The sequence below is a fragment of the Papaver somniferum genome, chromosome 7, assembly GCF_003573695.1.
Source record: "Papaver somniferum cultivar HN1 chromosome 7, ASM357369v1, whole genome shotgun sequence".
Taxonomy (NCBI): Eukaryota; Viridiplantae; Streptophyta; class Magnoliopsida; order Ranunculales; family Papaveraceae; genus Papaver; species Papaver somniferum.
Genome location: NC_039364.1, coordinates 117,013,090 through 117,034,004, shown reverse-complemented (window position 1 = coordinate 117,034,004; position 20,915 = coordinate 117,013,090). Strand labels below are relative to the sequence as shown.

At 36.5% G+C, this 20,915-nt stretch overlaps 2 long non-coding RNA genes across 5 annotated transcripts; one reads left to right on the top strand and one right to left on the bottom strand.

Moving 5' to 3' along the window:
- Positions 1-15,207: 15,207 nt before the first annotated feature.
- LOC113298230 lies at positions 15,208-18,610 on the bottom strand. 4 transcript variants are annotated; one of them, XR_003334098.1, is made up of 6 exons: positions 18,468-18,610; positions 18,180-18,334; positions 17,146-17,399; positions 16,814-16,925; positions 16,572-16,728; positions 15,208-15,911 (listed from the first exon to the last, which is right to left on the bottom strand). It is a non-coding gene; the product is annotated as an uncharacterized LOC113298230 (long non-coding RNA). The 4 variants fall into 4 exon arrangements; XR_003334099.1 differs by having other exon boundaries at positions 16,551-16,728; positions 17,146-17,241; XR_003334101.1 differs by having other exon boundaries at positions 15,208-15,914; positions 17,146-17,241.
- Positions 18,611-18,919: 309 nt separating this feature from the next.
- Positions 18,920-20,283, top strand: LOC113298231. Its single transcript, XR_003334102.1, has 2 exons — positions 18,920-19,361; positions 19,525-20,283. It is a non-coding gene; the product is annotated as an uncharacterized LOC113298231 (long non-coding RNA).
- The last annotated feature ends 632 nt before the right edge of the window (positions 20,284-20,915 follow it).

The following is a 20,915-nucleotide window of genomic DNA, read 5'->3' as shown; positions in this document are numbered from 1 at the left end:
GGATGTGCGACCCACAGAAAGCGTCCAAAATGAACGACACAGAAGAAGTGTTATTGTTGCTGTATCTCTAAGACCCACACCTACGACCCACGTTCGCGAGTCGTTCCACTGTTTATAAACGAATGCTTATGCTGGTCCGTTCTTCATGTTCTTCATCTTCATCACGAACAGCAGCAGCAGAGAGAATTCGTGATTCTTCCTCTGCAGCTTCCTCTCTTCTCCTCCCAACTCTCGACAACTCTTCTTAGCAACCAGGGAAACCTATTTATACTCAACAGGGAGAATAAATCATGCGCAATAACTCCAAAAATCCTGTCATCACTCGGCAGTGAAAGAAAATATTCTCGAGTGTTTTATTTCGATTTTCTTCCCTTGCACGCGTCTGTAGATGTCGACACTATCCCAACATGGTCGTATAGTATCCTGAGAGAATATCTACCAAAACCTAGTGTTATCTTCTCCCATATCTTTCCTTTTATAATACGTAACTGCCAAAACAGAACCCATATTCCCGTCTCTCTGTTTAGCTCAGTCCGGCTATTCTAGCCCAAGTTCATCGATCAAAACAGACGTACCAGGCCTGTTAACTCCATTCAAGACTAACCCAATGGTTTCCAGCTATTGAATCCCGTTAAAACATCCCAAGAATTCAAGTCAAAAATCTGTTCGCTGTGTGCAATTTTTCCCGCCAATTTGCATGATTTGAATTTTGAAGATGGTTGCCCCCTATCCTCTGATGGGGTGCCAATAGCAATTGGGGCTGAAATAAAATTATTGGGGTGGAAACATCCAAAACTTGGGTGCCTTTAGTAATTTTTCCGGGACTTTTTCCGCATTTTTTTTCGGGGTTCCTCCGGGGTATTTCTGGGGCGCTTCCGGCATACTTTCGGGGTACTTCCATACATTTCTCCGGGGTGTAAAACACCACTTTTTGAGCCCATTTCGCTGCAAGGGCTTATTTCTCTAAAAACATCTACAAAATCACAAAATAACACAATAAGTACTTAATCGAGTCTAACAATACAGAATATTGAGAACAAAATAGACACATAAATGCGTCTATCAAATACCCCCAAACTTATTATTTGCTAGTCCTCGAGCAAAACTAAAAAATAAAACCGAGTTAATCTCGGGTGGGTTTGACAGAGGTGTACCCACAAAAACCATGACTTCTAATTGGTCACAAGTATCCAAAGAGCTATGAGGACATACATATTCTCAACCTATCTCCAAGTAACTAGAATTCCAGAGAAATTAAAGGTGTCACCTCTAAAGCTAACTGAAGAAAAGGGGAGACACATCCGCACGACTGCTAGATAAAGAGATATCCGCTACACAGCTAGATAAACATTGTAAGATGCGTCCGCTGATTTACAGCTGGATAAGATTAGGAGAGAGATAAAGATGAGAGGGACATCTGCTACACAACTGGACTAATTACGTGTGATGAGTTAAACCAGTGCTAGAAAGATCTTGTGCCAGATTGAAAGCAGACTAACAAAGCAACCAAAATGCATCTTTCTTCGACTCTCTCACAGTGCTCAGTAGAAATAACGTCTTCTTCGGTCTTCAACTGTTGATGATAAACTCTCGAACCTCATAGAACCTTGACAATTAACTCTTCTCTTCGATTTCTTGCTTGACTTATAAATTTCTTCTTCCCTATGGCCTTATTGAACAAAAAGAACGTAATGATGTTTGTTTTGTTTTTTTTTTTTGTTTTTTCATTTTTCATTTTTTTTTTCTTTTTTTTTTAAAAGACAAAAATTTACATGGCCATGAGAGAAGGACTTTCGAACTTGGATCTTCACAACTTGTGATGTCTTGGTATCATGAACTTCAACAACTTATATCATTTGCTCTTGTAACTTCTTGTAACTAAGTCTTCAACTTTGATTTTTGAATTATTCTTTTCTATTGTTGCTTCTAAACCTTAAACTTCTTCAACTTTTTCATAAATTTTGATGTCACTCCGCTTGTTGATGATGATAAGTTTCTACTGAGAGAGAGTCGTAATCCAGTAACTAAGACTACATTGTGAGGTTGCTCTGTCTTTCTGGAATTTCCTTCTGACCTACTTGCCTTTCCATCATGGATGGTTAGGTCCATCACGGTTACCCTCTAAAAGGAACAAGTTCTCTCCTGAATTTCAAGGATCTCAATGTCTTTTTCTCTAATGTCTCAATACGTTCTTATCTCTAGCATTCCAATTTCTATCTTTTCGGTGAGAAACAGTATGTAAACTTAGCTAACCGGATGCCATGTGACGCTAGAAGTTTCAAAAGTGCAACTAAAAAGTTCTTCCCCACCCCCAAACTTAAATATAACATTGTCCTCGATGTTCTAAAGATAAAATTAAAAGCATGAACAATGAGAAACTGTTACCACTTGAAGAAAAAGAGTTAAGGAAAGATATTACCACGTTGCATGAGATTGGGTTACCTCCCAAGAAGTGCTAAGTTTAAAGTCTTCAGTCAGACTTAGGAAAGGATTAGTCAACTCGAACCATAAAGTAACAGTCGAAATAACTGTGGGTCTTCAAAACGAAATAGAGCCGACCAAAGGAAACTACAATAACCCAAGAAAGTGAACAAGGATAGCATGCCCTTATATAGTTTCATGATTAAGATATTTATATCTAATTGTGGTTCAGGTTCAGGTTCTATGAAAGGGTCTAAATAAAATATTTTCCTCGGATGGATTTCCTCATAGGTTGGATCCAAATTTTTAGGTCCTAGAGTCTGGAAAAACTCAAATAAGAACTTAGAATCACAAAATAATAATAACCTAAATAACTGAGGATCCTCTAAGTCAATCGGGTTTGACTTACATAATTGACCACAGTGAGAGTAGTGGTCATTCTTAAGCAAATGTGTCGATTCTAATTTCCTAAGGCATTTAGGTCTAGTCTCACAACTTAATATTCGACACATTTGGAATATAAACGTTCCCACAGTTGGAAGAAAACTATTTGGTGGGAAAACAAAGTCAATCTGGGGATCATAGCCTGGGCAAACCACATCAACCAGAGGATGGGTTTCTAACGACTGAACTCCTTCATGGACATCATTAGGCTCGGGAAAACGAGTATGAAGGTAATCTTGTAAAATGGTCGAGGCACAGATATCAAGTCCTAAGTGTAGGGACTTTCTGAGAGTTGAAGGTAAGGCACTAGGGAAGTGATAATCACCCCCAAACTTAGAGTTTTCAGTGTCTCTAGATAGACCTCTAATTATTTATTGAATTTCCGTATCTTCAGAGTCCTTAAAATATTCAAGAGATTCTTCTAAGTTATTATCAGGTAGTGCATCTTTACTCATCTCTACGGGTCTATCTTCTTCTTCCAAGACTATTGTTTCTAAGTCGTTAGACTCTAAAACAGTATTTTCGAAATGAACCCGTTCCTCTAAACCACTATCGGCTTCGTAATCAAAAGGAAAATCTACATCGTCTAAAACGGTGGTATCCCTAATCAAATCCTCGTCCTTTTGAATAGGTGAATAATCATAAAAATTATTTGGATTTGAACTAGAAATAATATAATCACTATACAGCTCAATTGGATTACTAGACTCCTGATCACTATGCCTACATATTTCAGATTCTTCATTACTGCTATCCTCATCATCATAGTACGAAGATGATTGAACCTTATCTAAATAAGTAGTGTCTTTTATTCTAACCTCGTCCTCTAAATTAGGCAAATATTCACTATTTACATCAAGGGTAAAATTGGAAACACTATTTTGGAAATTTATATCTTTTAGAGAAGTTCTATTCTGGGTCTCTAACAAAAGATTTTGGGCCGACTCACATGAATTCCTTATGGTATCGTGTATAGAAGGTTCACTCATGGGTGCCTTTTGTTTATTCATTTCTAACACAAACCTATTTGTATTCTCAGTTAATTGTTTGAGAGACTCTTCTAGAGGAAGAACAGGTTCAGAAGGATCATAATAGGGACTAGTTTTCAATAGTTTGATTGTATCCTATAGAGACGAAGAACTAGTACTATAATCTTCTTGCTCGTAAGACTGATGCGTGTGTGGATAGTAATTGAGCTCACCAGGGTATGACCCATATCCTTCCAAAGGATGGCGTTCCCAACCACTATTCCCAACATGGTCATAAAAAGGATGATGTTCATATTCAAATTCAGGTCGATACTCATTGTATTGGCTTCTATCATACCAGTTCGACATTCTTAATTGCAAGGGAATTCTACACAACCACAAACAAGGCCGACTCGACTCCACCAAAACAAACCTAAAGATTTCTAGCAAACAAAAAGCATGATGGCTCCACTTAGATTGTTTCTAGACCAGCTTCTATCTCTCGAAAGGGAATTCGTTGCAATTTGAGCAAACCCCTCTGAATTCAATCCGAGTCAAAGTAAGTCGAACTGAGGCGAGGGAAGCTCAGTGGAGCTTTGATACCCAAGGCCTCACCGCTATCACAAGGCAGCGCAGTCACGCATTCAACTCACAGAAACCATCATGAACTTTGGAGTGTGCTTAAAGAGAAACCAATATTTTTCGAACGAGTTTCCTATTAAGCTCGTTACCCTATCGGTCTCGTTCTATTCCAAATTTTAAGCTTGGGTTCGCGTTAGGTTTCGTTTTCCTAAGGCGGGCAAGAAGGGAGCGGTGATGAAATCCGAACCCTTATCTTGTATTGTCCATGCCTTTCCCTTTACTAGGAATTTAAAAACAGTCCAAAAATTCGTCCTCAATCAATGAATCACCTTAAGGAATACAGTAACTCGCTTACAGGAGATTCGCGAGTGTTTCGATGGACTTACGTCCCGTACCAGACGGGGGATGAACCGTTGAAGTCGACTCGGGCCACGACTCCTATGTCATGTACGAACCCGAGGGGCCGAGACGATATAGTAATCGTCGTCCTTCCCTGCACACAGTTTATATAGAAAATTTTTTTTTTTTTTTTAATAATACCCTTCCGTAGGGTTAAAAAAAAATAAAGTCCAATTGTTTAAAGTCCAAAGTCCAAAATAAATAAAAAAAAATTAAAATTACAGTTTTCCTCACACACTCTAAAAAAAAATTAAAAATTAAATCCTAAAATTGTCCTTTTTTCTTCTCTTTTCGCTTTTCGCTTTAAGCTTTTTCCTCTCCAAGTCATTAGTGCTCCACTTCGAACCTGTAAATCAAAGAAAAAAAAAGACAAAGTAAAAAGGAACAAATAATAAAATAAAAATAAACCTAAAAAAAATAAAAATAAATCTATATAAAAGTCCGCGTCGGCGGCGCCATTTTGTTGTAGTATTTTTTAAGGGATAAATAAGGGATTCGTTTCTCGGACTTGTAAAGATTTAAAAATAAAAATATATACAAAAAAGTATTAACAATATGGGCAAGAGTACTGGGAATAAAGATTCGGCCATTTTTCATTTTCAAGTGGTTCAGAATTTAATTCTAGGCGATTATAGTTCAAAACAAAACAAATATTAACTCTAGTTTATTGCCAAGATAGATTTTATAAAATATTACTTGTATTTCTTAAGCATGGCATATCAAAAATCCCTAAGACAAAGCATACTCCATCAAATGAAATCTCAAGTAATTAATTTAAAATCTTAATTCAATTAAAATTAGTGCAAAAAGTAAATAAAAGAATTAATGAAATTACCACATGGATGAAACTCAACCTCCTCCGTCGTCCCAGTGTTGGGTTTAGCTCATCATGATAAAAACACGCTCAAAGTATTTATTTATTGCTCAAAGGGTTTTTACAAGGATGAAAATGGAGATGAAATAATAAAACAGTGGATGTGCGACCCACAGAAAGCGTCCAAAATGAACGACACAGAAGAAGTGCTATTGTTGTTGTATCTCTAAGACCCACACCTACGACCCACGTTCGCGAGTCGTTTCACTGTTTATAAACGACGGCTTATGCTGGTCCGTTCTTCATGTTCTTCATCTTCATCACGAACAGCAGCAGCAGCAGAGAGAATTCGTGATTCTTCCTCTGCAGCTTCCTCTCTTCTCCTCCCAACTCTCGACAACTCTTCTTAGCAACCAGGGAAACCTATTTATACTCAACTGGGCGAATAAATCATGCGCAATAACTCCAAAAATCCTATCATCACTCGGCAGTGAAAGAAAATATTCTCGAGTGTTTTATTTCGATTTTCTTCCCTTGCACGCGTCTGTAGATGTCGACACTATCCCAACATGGTCGTATAGTATCCTGAGAGAATATCTACCAAAACCTAGTGTTATCTTCTCCCATATCTTTCCTTTTATCATACGTAACTGCCAAAACATAACCCATATTCCCGTCTCTCTGTTTAGCTCAGTCCGGCTATTCTAGCCCAAGTTCATCGATCAAAACAGACGTATCAGGCCTGTTAACTCCATTCAATACTAACCCAATGGTTTCCAGCTATTGATTCTCGTTAAAACAGCCCAAGAATTAAAGTCAAAAATCTGTTCGCTGTGTGCAATTTTTCCCGCCAATTTGCATGATTTGAATTTTGAAGATGGTTGCCCCCTATCCTCTGATGGGGTGCCAATAGCAATTGGGGCTGAAATAAAATTATTGGGGTGGAAACATCCAAAACTTGGGTGCCTTTAGTAATTTTTCCGGGACTTTTTCCGCATTTTTTTTCGGGGTTCCTCCTGGGTATTTCTGGGGCGCTTCCGGCATACTTTCGGGGTACTTCCATACATTTCTCCGGGGTGTAAAACACCACTTTTTGAGCCCATTTCGCCGCAAGGGCTTATTTCTCTAAAAACATCTACAAAATCACAAAATAACACAATAAGTACTTAATCGAGTCTAACAATACAGAATATTGAGAACAAAATAGACACATAAATGCGTCTATCACATAACAAATCACATATGAATATGAATTTGTATCCAAAAAACTCAATTAAATAAACCACAAGAAATCCCATGATTAACTTAATCGGAAATCTACAACCAAATTAACCACAAAAAGTAATAAATTTAATTGGTCATGCTCGACATAAGAGAACTTACGGAGAAACAACTAAGTTATACATAAGAGAATGTTCAACTCAAACGTTTATGCTCAAACACAAGAACCCTTACGGAGCAACACAGTATATGCACAAAAATGTGGATCGGAGATCGACCAAACTGCGGAATAAACAAGGATTCATCATATTTTCCATCACTATTTGCACAATGACATACAATAGACATAATCCTTGTAAACAAAAGTTCATCCTATATTCCATCAATATTTGCATAATGACATAATAGGCTTCAAACTTTTGTAATGTCAAAAGTTCATTCATTCTTTTATCAATACATGCATATCGACATACGAAAGACTTAACTATTGACAAGAAATGGGACAATCACAGTTCACGGACGCAAACACATATCCCATCACACATTTCAATATATAAAACCATAAAGATTAATACTGCAAAAATCATCTTCCAAACAGAATTTTTTAGAATTTGAACAAATAAACCTAAAAATATGAAGATGAAAACATTAGACATAGCTATGTGTAATCACAATAATGCCTATTTCAAACTCTAGTTATTCTTCTAAAAAAAATAAGAAAAGAAGATTTGCTAGACAAAATAAAATCAACAAGCTAATAACCAAAAACAGACTCCTATGCCAAAGTCGAACACGAACTGAAGTCAAATAGACGGTTCACTATCCTCATGAGTCTTGAGGTCTTTGAGCTTGTTATTGACAACATCCTCTGCAACTTCAGAGTGGATATCCTCATTGAGAAGTTCTTTAACACGTGTTTTCATAAGAACAAGGTCAGAGTTAACCTTTTTCAACTCATTTCTTACCACATCAAGACACTTCATTGTATCAACAAGTTTATGTTTTGCATCCTCAAAGTTTTTGAGGAAATCAAGAACCACTTCAGTCGAAATCTCTTTAACCTCCTCAACATTTGAGTAGGAATCAGGTTACTGAGGAAAAGATCCTCCAACTTCAACAAAGGTTCCCTTCTTTTCATCAAAATTGAAATATATCGCATTATCAACGAAGTCTTCAGGTAAATCCCAATAGTAAGAAGAAGAATCCATTGATAATAGAAATCCTAGAGTAAGATAATTCAACTCAATAGGACAGGTATATAAACAAGTTCGGAAAGACTTAGGGTTTACAAGATCGTTTTGAGAGAGAGCTGTGAAACCGTACGTGTACCCGTAAGTAGAGGGTCCTTAAAAACCCAAACAGGTTATTTGAAGAAGGTTTGCACAACGCCTTATTTCTTGAAAAAGTCCATGCACCTTATCTCTAGATTGAAAGCATTAAAACCACTAATGAAATAACAACCAGAAAATACTCATATAAAAGTGTTAACTGACAATCCATCTAACAACGATAAGAAATTAGCTGGATAATCAGAGACATTTTGCTAATAAGTATACCTCATAAATTCTCACTCAACCAGGATCTTTGTGAGTGAGATTTCAACCTTGTGATTAATTAGCACAAGTATGAGCCTTGAGCTCATTAAATGAACGTCGTTTCTGGTTAAACCTCTTCTTACTGATCTTTGAAGGAAAACCATTATAATGTGAAAAATTATCATAAAACTTGCTATCATCAAAATATGACACATAGTTTTGATTCTTACCTGAAGAATTTAGGCCAGAGGGAATTGACGGCCTGTTGATAATTTCTTTATATCCTTTAATTATCGTTTTGAAGTTGTCTTTCATTCCTCCAATTTTGCTTTCTTCTTGTGGGACCTTTTTCACATCATGAACAACATAATATCCCTTCTTGACCGAAGAATATCCATGAGTTATTCTTCGTCGAAATGGCTTAGGAAGACTGTTATGTGTTTGAACATTCGAGGAACACATTGAACTGACTTTCCTGGTGGAGTACACAGGGTGAGTACTAAAACCAATTGGTTTAGACATACGAATGTCAGTTACACCTATGAGAATTAAATCTAAGGTGTGTTGAAGACGAATAATAGAATTGTCATTCAACCTAGAATTCCTGTTTTTTTTTACTTGGTCCTTTTGACTCACAAAAGAGACATACTTTCTACTGATCACCTAAGTGATTAGATAAAACAGTCTTAACACCATTGTTGGGAGAATTCTTCTTTCTGTGTGATGTGGGCTTTCCTTGATTAGGTGAGGATACAGGCACATCTTTTTCAACAGAAGGGATTTTCGATTTTGCTTCTGAACCTGATTCTCTTACAGTTAAACCAGAAGCAGTTGGTATGGAGCACTCTTTTGAACACTCTTGAATTGAGAGTTTACTTAAGAGATGTTCAATTTTTAAAGCATCTTTTTTGAGATTTACTTCTTGAAGGATCTTTGAACAAGAGTTGTGCTAACTTATCATACCAACAAGAAAATTGACTTTGTGTTTCAACTGGTTGACCTTATCAGCATGGATTCTAACAAGTTTTAGAATCACATCACTCTCTTTGGTTGTATTCCTTTCATCGTCAGAGAAAGACTTTTCTGTAAGGTAGTCAGGAAAACACTTGTCAATGTTTGTCTGTTTCTTTTGAACACAAGGTTCTTCTATATTCGAGATTGATAAATCTTTCTCTTTAATACACTTTAAGGAAACAAAAATTTTATTTCTGGCGATGCGTTTATCAAAGACTATATCGTCCATCCTCAGATCGCTACAAACATAGACTTTTGAGGTCTTGAACGTGTTTGCCGGCTCTGATACCAATTGAAAAAACGTGGGTCTAACAACCACACCCAATATTTCGATTAGCAATCTGTATGGACTAACTGCAATATACTTTCTAATAAATCAACTAGACAGTCAATCTCAATCTAGATAAAAGTATATCAAAGAGTTAATAATATCTCAATCTCTCGATTTGATCTATACTCAAGCAAATAGAAATCTGCAAGTCTTTATCAAATACTAAAGAGATAAACTTGGACGGCACCAAAGATCAATATCTAAGTGTCAATCAATTTAAATCAACAACCAAAGGTTGGATATTCTAATTGATTGATCTTAACGCACAACCTGTGATATTTCAATTATATAACAAAATATGATGCGGAAAAGAAATAACACGGACACCAGAAGTTTTGTTAACGAGGAAACCGCAAATGCAGAAAAACCCCGGGACCTAGTCCAGAATGAAGACACAATGTATTAAGCCGCTACAGACACTAGCCTACTACAGACTAACTTCGGTTGGAATGTAGTTGAACCCCAATCAATCTCACACTTATCCAAGGTACAGTTATGCTCCTACGTCTCTGATCCCAGCAGGATACTACGCACTTGATTCCCATAGCTGATCTCACCCACAACTAAGAGTTGCTACGACCCAAAGTCGAAGACTTTAATAAACAAATCTGTATCACACAGAAAAGTCTACGGTAATAGATAAATCTGTCTCCCACAGAAATACCTACGAGTTTTGTTCCGTCTTTTGATAAATCAAGGTGAACAGGAACCAATTGATAACCCGGACTTATATTCCCGAAGAACAGCCTAGAATTATCAATCACCTCACAATAATCTTAATCGACACGGCGAAATAAGATATTGTGGAATCACAAACGATGAGACGAAGATGTTTGTGACATTTTTATATCTTGCCTATAGGAGATATCAAACTCAAGCCAATCGTTACGATTGTACTCGACACGATAGAATCAGCAAGATCAGATCACACAACTACAAGAAACTAGTATCAGTCTGGCTTCACAATCCCAATGAAGTCTTCAAGTCGTTAACCTACAGGGTCTCGAAGAAACCTAAGGTTAAAGGAGAATCGACTATAGATTATACAACTAGTATCACACAAGAGGTGTGGGGATTATGTTTCCTAGTTGCTAGAGTTCTCCCTTATATAGTCTTTCAGATCAAGGTTTGCAATCAATTTTAGCTTAGTAACAAAGCATTCACTATTCACCGTTAGATGAAAACCTGCTTAGATTAAAGCTAATATCTTTCAACCGTTAGATCGAAAACTTAGCTTGTTACACACAAATGAAATGCACGTTTTAGGTTTGTGTAACCGTACCCAAACTTATACATTTTTTGGTTCAACAGTAGTTAACCAAATGGTTAGCCATATGAGCACTTTCATATCAACCATATTCTTCTTCACCATAACTAGTTCAAATGACTCAAATGAACTAGTTAGAGAGTTGTCCAATTGCTTAGATGTTATAGAAGTATACAAGACACAATCGAAGCAAAAACGACTTGATTCACTCGAATCGATTCATGAACTTTATAGCCACGGTTTGCAAACTGCATTCCTTAGTTAATAAATATAAGTTCACAAATAATCATCTTTAGATACAACCAACTCAAGTACCCGGAATTAGTTCGCCGACTTAAGTTCCCGGAAGGAGTTCAAAAATTCCAGCAGATTTTCTCAGGATGAGAACCTCCGCCAATTCGCGGATTGGGTTCGCGGACTGATTTCACGGACTGGGTTCGCGGACTGAGTTCGGGGACTGAGTTCACAGCTCTTTTTCCGGTTTTCCTGATCAATAAAGTACGCATACTTTGGTTCAAGGAATAAGGACTTATACATATATGTGTTACCACACAATGCTTATATCCAACATTGGTTATATAATCTAAACTCTCATTTCAATCATTGAAACACTCATAAAGGACGTTACACAGTTGTTATTCACAAACCATTTTTCGTCAAAGCCATTTTCAAGTGATTGAAACATATCATCACTTTCGTCACTAGGTAAAGATGAACTTGGCCAAAGCGAAAGCTTACCAACACATATTTCGAGAAATAGATAGGCGAGATAAACTCGGCTCGAAATAGCAAATGTGTATAATCAAAGTCTATATATCAAAACGACTTTTGTCTCAAGATAGGAGATAGAGTAGATAGACTTTTGAGTGATAGATAAGCTCAAGTCTCCACATAACTTTTAGTCGATGAAGTTCCACCAATTCCTCGAGTAGTACTTCGTCTTATATGATGATCGTCATGGAGTTCTTGAGATCAACTACACTTTCTATCCTAGTCCGAGACTTAGCTATAGTAGACTAGAAATCAAGACTTATAATTTTGATCACTAATATTGACAAACATGCTTGAGATAGCAACGCATGCGAGTTCGATCGAGCAGTGCTCTAACATAATCAACTTCACCTTCCGTTAAAAAATTGTAGCGCCTTTCATCTGTTAAATTAATAACTTTCTCGGTGGGACTGACATTACTCAAAGTCTCTTGTGCCTAGAAATACCTAGTGAAAAATATATTATGATGTGAGAGAGTATCCTGAATGTTCCAAGAACATCTTTATCCCGTTGGGTATTTTGTTTCACACGGCCATCTAAAGCTTAATCAGGATCATATACAAACATCTCTGAATAGAATGGGTATTTTCCCTCGCCAGAAATTAACTCTCCATTCATGTACTGAATTTCTCTGTGCACTGAAAACCCTTTTATATCATTACCCTCCAGAACTATCTTATGCAGTTTGCAACCAAGACTGGTAAAAGTATTTGAAGTATTGTGTTCTTAGATGTGGTGTCGGAATAAACTTGACCGTGCATCGTCTCCGTCGTATAGATCTCTCAGTGCCTATGGGGTTCAAGCAACATAGGTAGTATTACTTTTCCATTGCGACAACATTTTCCACATTTTGGGTTGTTCTTGGATGATCTATACAACCTCTCATCGATCCAATGCATCACTACCCATAGTTGACATTTAATAATTCATTTTTCAAGATAACGTGGAACAAATAAGTGTGAATCGATTTTCTAAGTTACACTACAAAATATGGGTAAATTTATTATCTTCCTTCAGGTTAAATATAATGCATCGCTCGATAAGTATCTCAGAACCCTTTCCAAGTAGTATAATCAATTTCACCTTTCGTTGGAAAATTGCAGTGCCTCTCATCTGTTAGATTCTTCGTAGTGCATGATAACTTTAATAACTTTCTCGGTGGTACTGACATTACTCAAAGTCTCGTGTGCCTGGGAATACCTAGTATAAAATATATTATGATGTGAGAGAGTATCCTGAATCGTTCCAATAACATCTTTATCCCGCTGGGTATTTTGTTTCACACGGACATCTAAAGCTTGATCAGGATCATATACAAACATCTCTGAATAGAATGGGTCTTTTCCCTCACCGGAAATTAACTCTCCATTCATGTGCCGAATTTCTATTTGCACTGAAAACCCTTTTAGACCATTACCCTCCATAGCTATCTTATGCAGTTTGCAACCAAGACTGGTAAAAATATTTGAAGTATTGTGTTATTAGATGTGGTATCGGAATAACCTTGATCGTGCATCGTCTCCTTCGTATAAATCTCTCAGTTCCTAGGGGGTTCAAGCAACATAAGTAGTATCACTTTTCCCTTGCGACAACATTTTCCACATTTTGGGTTCTTCTTGGATGATCTCTACAACCTCTGATCGATCCAATACATCACTCCCCATAGTTGACATTTAATAATACATTTTCCAAAATAATGTGGAACAAATAAGTGTAAATCGATTTTCTAAGTTACAATGCTCTTTGTACCAACATCATAATTTCTCATCATCTGACATATCACAATTCCGCATCATCTTCGGCGTAACTGAGCGGTACACAATAACAGATATCTATATAGTCTATGCCATATGTATATAAACGATGTAAGAAAATATAACGCCAGGAGAGAGGCTAAGTTTGACTATACATTAAACTTGTATTACTAATAAAGTAACAAATGAATTTACATTCGACATGCTAGCGTCAACCATCACATTGTCGTATGTTATGCTTGAATTCCTTGGCACATCGCTATACAATCAAACAAATATCTTAAATCTCTAGACATGTGAAGATGAAAGATTCCACACATATAATCTATTCAGTTTCTTACCATACTTTCTGAAACAATACCCTTGTTCAAATTGTTTGAATTGCATCAAGATAGCGAGCCTTTGATATACACAATTAAATTTTCTCAAGAACACAGGAGCCAAGAATTGGTCGCAATAATCACAATGGTAACATCCAATTTTGACAGTCAAAGTTAGTCCATGTTGTATACTTCTCCAGTAGATGCATCTCTCTTACGCAAGGCTTCCTTTATACGATGTGCTTGCTAGGGAACTTGTTGATTCTAATATATCGACAAACAAAATATTTTAGTTTCTGATAGTTGTGATTTTCTTCTACGAAAAGAGCATTGAACCGTCATATGAGATACCCATTACTTTAAATGAGTTATTGGTGTCTTTCTCTCTCTCCTACGTTTTTATTGTCATATTGACCTTTTACTACTGAGGTTAACACTTAATATATTCATGCTTTGGCGGCATGTTTGTCGCATGAACTGAGAGAAAGCAAACAGATGCTTAACCAACAGAATAGAACGACAAAAAATGTACTCGCACTCGTATATCAATCTTGGGAAAACGATCGGCCAAAATTTATATCTTTCTTGTGTTGCTCCGGTTAAAGTGGTATGTCATGTCGCATATAAGCACACATATCTCTTGTACATATATATTTATGGTATGTGTAGAAATAAAAATTAAAATACACCCTTACAGGCAATTTGTTTTGGGGACATGCAAAAATACAACCTTAATTATAAGATATTTTAAGGCTAACCCCTATGGGCTAGATTGAACTGCTAGATGAGCCAAAAAGTGTTGCAAATCATGAAAAAAAATGTGGGAAAAAAGTTAACACTAGCAGTTGATAGTTCTCTCTCATAGCAAGTGCTCAAAGTTCAACTATCAGCGAGATTGAAACGCTGAATGGTTCAACGCTCAAAAAGTGTTTTTAACGCTGAACGGTTCAGCGTTGGGAGATAAGTTTTATGATCTAACGGCTGAGATTTAAAACGCTGAACCAAACAGCGTTCTATAGTGGTCCCAGATGACGTGGATGACCAATCTAGCTGCTAGATATCTAGCCCATAGGACTTAGGAGGTTGCCCATGCTAACGTGGATGGCCAATCTAACAACTAGATATCTAGCCCATAGGACTAAGCCTAAGTCTTAAATTACTTGGAGAGTTCTGGCCAAATCCAGATGTAATAAACACCATCCCGGATTCATTTCCCAAACCCAGATTCTGTAGTTCTCATTTGATACATTGGGATGATTACCTATTTACACCACATCTGTTTGAGAAAAAAAAGAATACGGAAACAAAAGAGGAAAAACAAAATTAAGAAAATTACACATGGTGCAAAAATGATGAGAAAACAGACTAAAACCCCACATTCAGTTTAGCATTAGCCCGATATCAAGTGATTCTCTTTCTTACAACACTGATTAACATGTCAATTACAATGAAGCCCGGAACCACTTAATCAAACTTTATTAGAGAACTAACCCTTCCATAAGCATCTCGCTCTGTAGTTCACTACGGGGAGTATGCCGAGGAACCGTTGTATTTTCCATGGTGCCTAGACTTCCACAATTGCATAAACATATGGTTAATCTATGAAGTTGATAATACACCAGGGGAAGGCTTGTACTCTGCTTGCGTAGCTAATGGTATAGTGAGTGCATTGGTGTTTCTCGACAATGGTTAAGGGTTTCTGAAACTTTTAGGAGGTCTACATTTCCAGATTCTGCACAAAAATTAAATTCATACTCAACCTGTGTGCATCTTAAGTTCGGTAGTTGTTATCTTGAGCATCCTGTAATTGGCGAAATAGTTGTTATCTTGAGCATCCTGTGATATATGAATGTTCCTTGCTTGTTGTGTAGTCCTCTCCTCTGATCTTTTTACTTTCCGCATGGGAATCGGGGATTGATAAATTGTATCCATTTGCTATTGATATATGCGTATAGATGGTTGTATAAAGATGTACACATGTGGCTGTATGCGGACGGTTGTATCTCACCATATCGAGGCATTGATCCTGCATGGTTGTATGCAGATGTGTACAAACTCGGTACTGTAAGGCTGCTTTCAAAAAAAAGAAAAAACATAATTTCAGAACAGATATGGTATGAGCCGGGACGACACAATAAGATGAAAGTAACAAACATTGCAAGCACATATCTTTATAGTCGAGCTTATTTTAAAAGAAGAAACTTGGAACCATACAAAAGATCAAATATCGTTAGTCGTTCGACTGATTGGATGCCATAAAGGAAATCATAACACAACGGAGGAAACAGAAGTTTTATTTCATGCACAACTAAAATGTATAGCAAGAAAGCAACTGGGTTTTCTTGATTATTTCTAATTCCCAACTGTACGGGGGTATCCTTTACTAAGAAACATATTTTACTTGTCTGTTCTCGCATATTTTAACTAAGGGAGAAACTTGAGACCATGCAAAATAAAAAGATCATTGATGATAAGTTGTACAAAATTTAAGTTGTACAAAATTTAAGTGGGTGCAAAGATCATTGATGATAAGTTTCACAAAATTAAAGTGGATGCAAGTATTGGTTGTTGTCGAAATGAAAGAATACCATCTTTAAACCAATAATTCACAGAATCAGAATAAAAAAAGTGGCTGAAAACCATAAATTCACAGAAACAGAAACACAATTAAAAAAGTGGCTGAAAACCATAAATTTTTCACATAGTTACCGTAACAAAATGGAGGACAACCTGTGATGTACAAAGGCATGGTGCTGGTGTGCCTCAATTCTTAGGTGAGTCCCATTGGTTCTGACCACATTCTACAGTAGCGGCTAGCTTGCGCTCTCCCCCATGAGGTTGGTGGTGTTCCTACTGCGCTTGATACCACTTTTATTTTGTTTTACTGCTGCAGTAGATGAACAAACACAGGACGGATTACTACACTTAAGCAACAAAACTCCTGCAAAACAAAACCAATGAATTATACTAACCGCTTGGTATAAACCTCTGAGAAAATCAGGATCAGTAAAAGCTATCCTTCACCACATAGCATAGCTATCCATTTCCCCGCCATTGCTTTTCTTTTTGATTCTTGTGCAGACACTGGTCCATGATTAATGCATTGGTTCGACCAGACAAAGAGGAAGATCAAAGATATATGAGAAACTCTTAACAATCTAATAATTAAATGACCAAGTCAGTAATCAAGAAAGCTGACCATCTTTTATGCTGCTAAATGTTAGTAATCAAGTTAATATCCATTTAATGTTGGCCCATTGACCTATTGTTGAACATAACTACACAAACACAAATGAACGCTTACCTTTCTACAGTTAAATGATGTGTTCAATCAGTACTATGACAACCGAAAGATAATTGCAACCAAATGAGCTTAGATAATGTAGTATACACCTCACATCTGCAAAAACAAATTACCAAAATCAGCGGGAAGACCAACCCATAATCTAAGGAGTAACAATTCCTAGAATTCAATCATGTGTGCTTAATGAACAGGAAAAACAGTCAGAAATTTTCGGTTCGCTTGCTGAAACTCTCAATGGCTTCCTTATCTCCACTCTACAAACCAAAAAATAAAACGAATCGTTTATACATAAAAATATAACAACAACCTAAACAACGTAAATAAAGAAAACATGAAGAGTCATCACATTAGCTGTTTGGATAGCACTACTGTAAGCAGCAACCTTACGCATACAACCTAAACAACGTAAATAAAGAAAGCTTAAAAAAAAAAAAGGCAAGCAGTTAAGGTTCTTTCGCATCATCTCTTTCATATTGTAAAAATAACACAATCTCCTTCAGATCAAACATCATAGCTGTTTAAAACTCATAGCTGCTTAGAAAGGGTAACAGGTCATATAACAGGTCAGTTGAACATTATAGCTGTTTAGAACTTATACATGGCTAACGTAAGGGCCCGTATTACAATTTCATTATCTCATCTCGGTGAGTACTAACTGTTCATGTTCAATCCAATCTTAAATTGCTGACCTTTAAGATTCTACCAAATCCAAAAGAATCAATCACAATTTCATTATCTCATCTCGGTGAATACTAACTGATGATGTTCAATCCAATCTTAAATTGCTAATCAAGTTGATTATAGCTGTTTAAAATTCTACCAAATTTTACTCAGGATTTTGCAAACAAAAGCTGATAGTAAGGATTTCTCTAACAACATTAGCAGATGCAACAGTGTCGACGACTTTCCTAGTGGAAGAGTTATTAGCCCTAAACTTGTTGACATCAACACCTACGTTTTTATTTCAAACCTTAAACAAATTCCATGAAATGGTTAAATGGAATCTTAGATAGAGACGGGAGTGAGAGACTTACACAGTTCTTTACGGTCCTTGAGACAAAGCACCACAGAACATCCTAATCGGTTGGCCAGCTAAAGGTTGTGTTCTCGTAGAACCCTTGAGAGTTCTCCATTCAAGGTCTGCAACTCAGGATTTGCAAACAAAACAGAACTCGTGCAATGATAAACCCTAGAAATTGATAAACCCATAAAACCATAAAGCTGAGAAACACAACAATCCGAATCAAAGACTACCCAAACCTAGATATCAGATCAGAAATTGATAAATCAGGGTTTGCTGCAATGGATGTCGAGATCCATACCTCTACAACAATCTGATTGTCTTTCAGAAAACAGGAGAAAGGAGAAGAGGATTTGGATTTGATATCATAACTGATCCACCCATCCTATCAACGGACACAGTCGGCCCTAACATTACAAAAACATTCCTGTCCGTGAAAGTCGGGATAATTGGTGTTTAGTACTCTGGTTATGACCAACATTAGGCTTAGATCTAACATTTGTCCAACGTTAGGGCTTGGTACCTGGACCAGACATTGACTGGTATTGATTTTGTTAAGTGATACGTGTCTAATTTTTTAATTTTTAAATGTGTAAATACTAATTCAGTTGTGACTTTAGTAACAATGACCTGTCAAGTCCCTAACGTTCTATAACAGCAGCAGTTCATTCTTCTCCTTCTATAGAAACTCATCAAACCCTAACCATCAATTCATCTCAATTTCTTCATTCGCTTGCTATTAAAAGTAAATTCAACACAAACCCATTTCAGCTCCGTCTTCAAAGATTCTTCTTCCTAACTCTATCTTTTTCTCAATTGAAATATCAGACCCCATAAGAAAAAGCCTAACTTCTAACTTGTTTCAAGTTATCACGAGCATCACTAATTAACAAGTCGAACTATTCTTCTGATCAACAACTACAGATTCATCTTCCAATTTCTGTTTAAAACCCCATCGCTTGAGTTGGAATTTCGATTGCGATTTAGGGTTTCGATTGCTTCAGAATAGAATTGATTCAACATGGGTTTAACTATGGGTTTGAGTAGGAATTTTGGTTGGGATTTTATTAGGGTTTCAATTGGATTTGATGAAAGAAAAAGAAGTGATTAGTTCTTACTGCAGATTTACAATCTAATTTGGGTTTCAAAAGGGTACAATGGAGATTCACAGAGAGATTGATGATCTAAAACAAGAGTTAAGTTGCTGAATTTGCATATTTTAGATTTAAACATAATTTCTTCATGATTTCATATGTTTAAGTTATTTTTTTCTTAATTTCATCTGTTTTAGATTTACAATCTGTCCGTTTCTGTCAGTCTAATTTCATTGTGTTGTTGGTATTGACATCGGTGAACAGATGAGAAGAGATTGAAGAATATAACTCTAACAAGAATAAGAATATATAGGAAGATTGGGTATGATTTAGAAATGGGTTTGTGTTATATTCAAGATGATTGTTGCCAGGATAAGAAGATGGGTTATGAAGCTTTGGTTGATGGCAGTAAGAGAATTCAGAGACAAAGAAGAAAGAAGATTGTCGGTTGAATCTGGTGGAACTTGATTTGAAGAGATGAAATTTGCCGTAACTGCAAAGGGAGAGTGGAATTGGGTTGAGTTCGTGGTATTGATTTGGCGCTGCTGACATGATTTGAAGAGATAGAAGGGGTTAATGTTGAGAACCCAGAAAGAAATTGTTGTTTCATCCAAGAAGATGAAGTTGATGCTGTGAGTCAATGATGAACGAAATGGAGCAGATTTGAGTTTAAAGGTTTCTGGTGTTTTAATTGAGAATTGGCTGGGATAGGTCAAGATTGTTGCAGTTCATATTTCCCATGGCTAATGGTGGTTGAACTTGAGAAGGGTTTACGCTGCTGACGACGCTGTTAACAGCGTTAAATTATCAAATTTTATTTAATTTTTTTAATAGTTGGTAAACAAAAGTCAAGATTTTAATGGTCAATGAGAGTCAGCGTATAGTTCAGGAACCAAGCCCTAACGTTGGACAAATGTTAGACCAAAGGCTAGTATTGGACAAAACCTGAGTACTAAAGACCAATTATCCCAAATCAAAAACACGATCCGGACGTTTTGGACCATAGGATCAGCTTTCCTGGTAGATCATGTCCGTTTAATGACTTTTTGATCTCAAAGTCAAATACCACATTTTTTTATAACAATGATATATATATATCCTAAAGAGCATATGATACGATGAAACTCTTTTGATTTTGAAAAGAAAATTTCCATTGATGGCTAAAGTGTTTCAGATTATGATGGGTGCTCAATTTAATTTGCGTTTTTCAAGAATTGTTTTTGTTAGGGTAAGTTTTATAAAACTCACAAATCTTTAGATTTGTATAGGAAGAATTAGGCCAACTCTTCAAAACTCTGCAAGTATTTTTCCAACTCTGTAGAACTCTCAGAAAATTGATATTTTTCATGACTTTTTTTAAATCTATAGAAATCTACAAAAGTATTTATTGAGTAAACCCTCGTTAGAATAACGTTGTACGCTAGTCAGATTATTGTTTCTTCAAATTCCACACACCATTGCACGAAACCACGAAACATGACTTGGAAAAAGATATGAATGGCACCAATTTGAAATCCACCAATTTGGCATTCCACAATTTTTCTAAGCTTGGAATAAGTTAAATTCCACCGTAAGACTTGCTCATTGATATCATCCGCCAACCTTATGTAGATTTGATTTTCTATTTTGTACTTATCCTTTAGAGCATCTCCAAT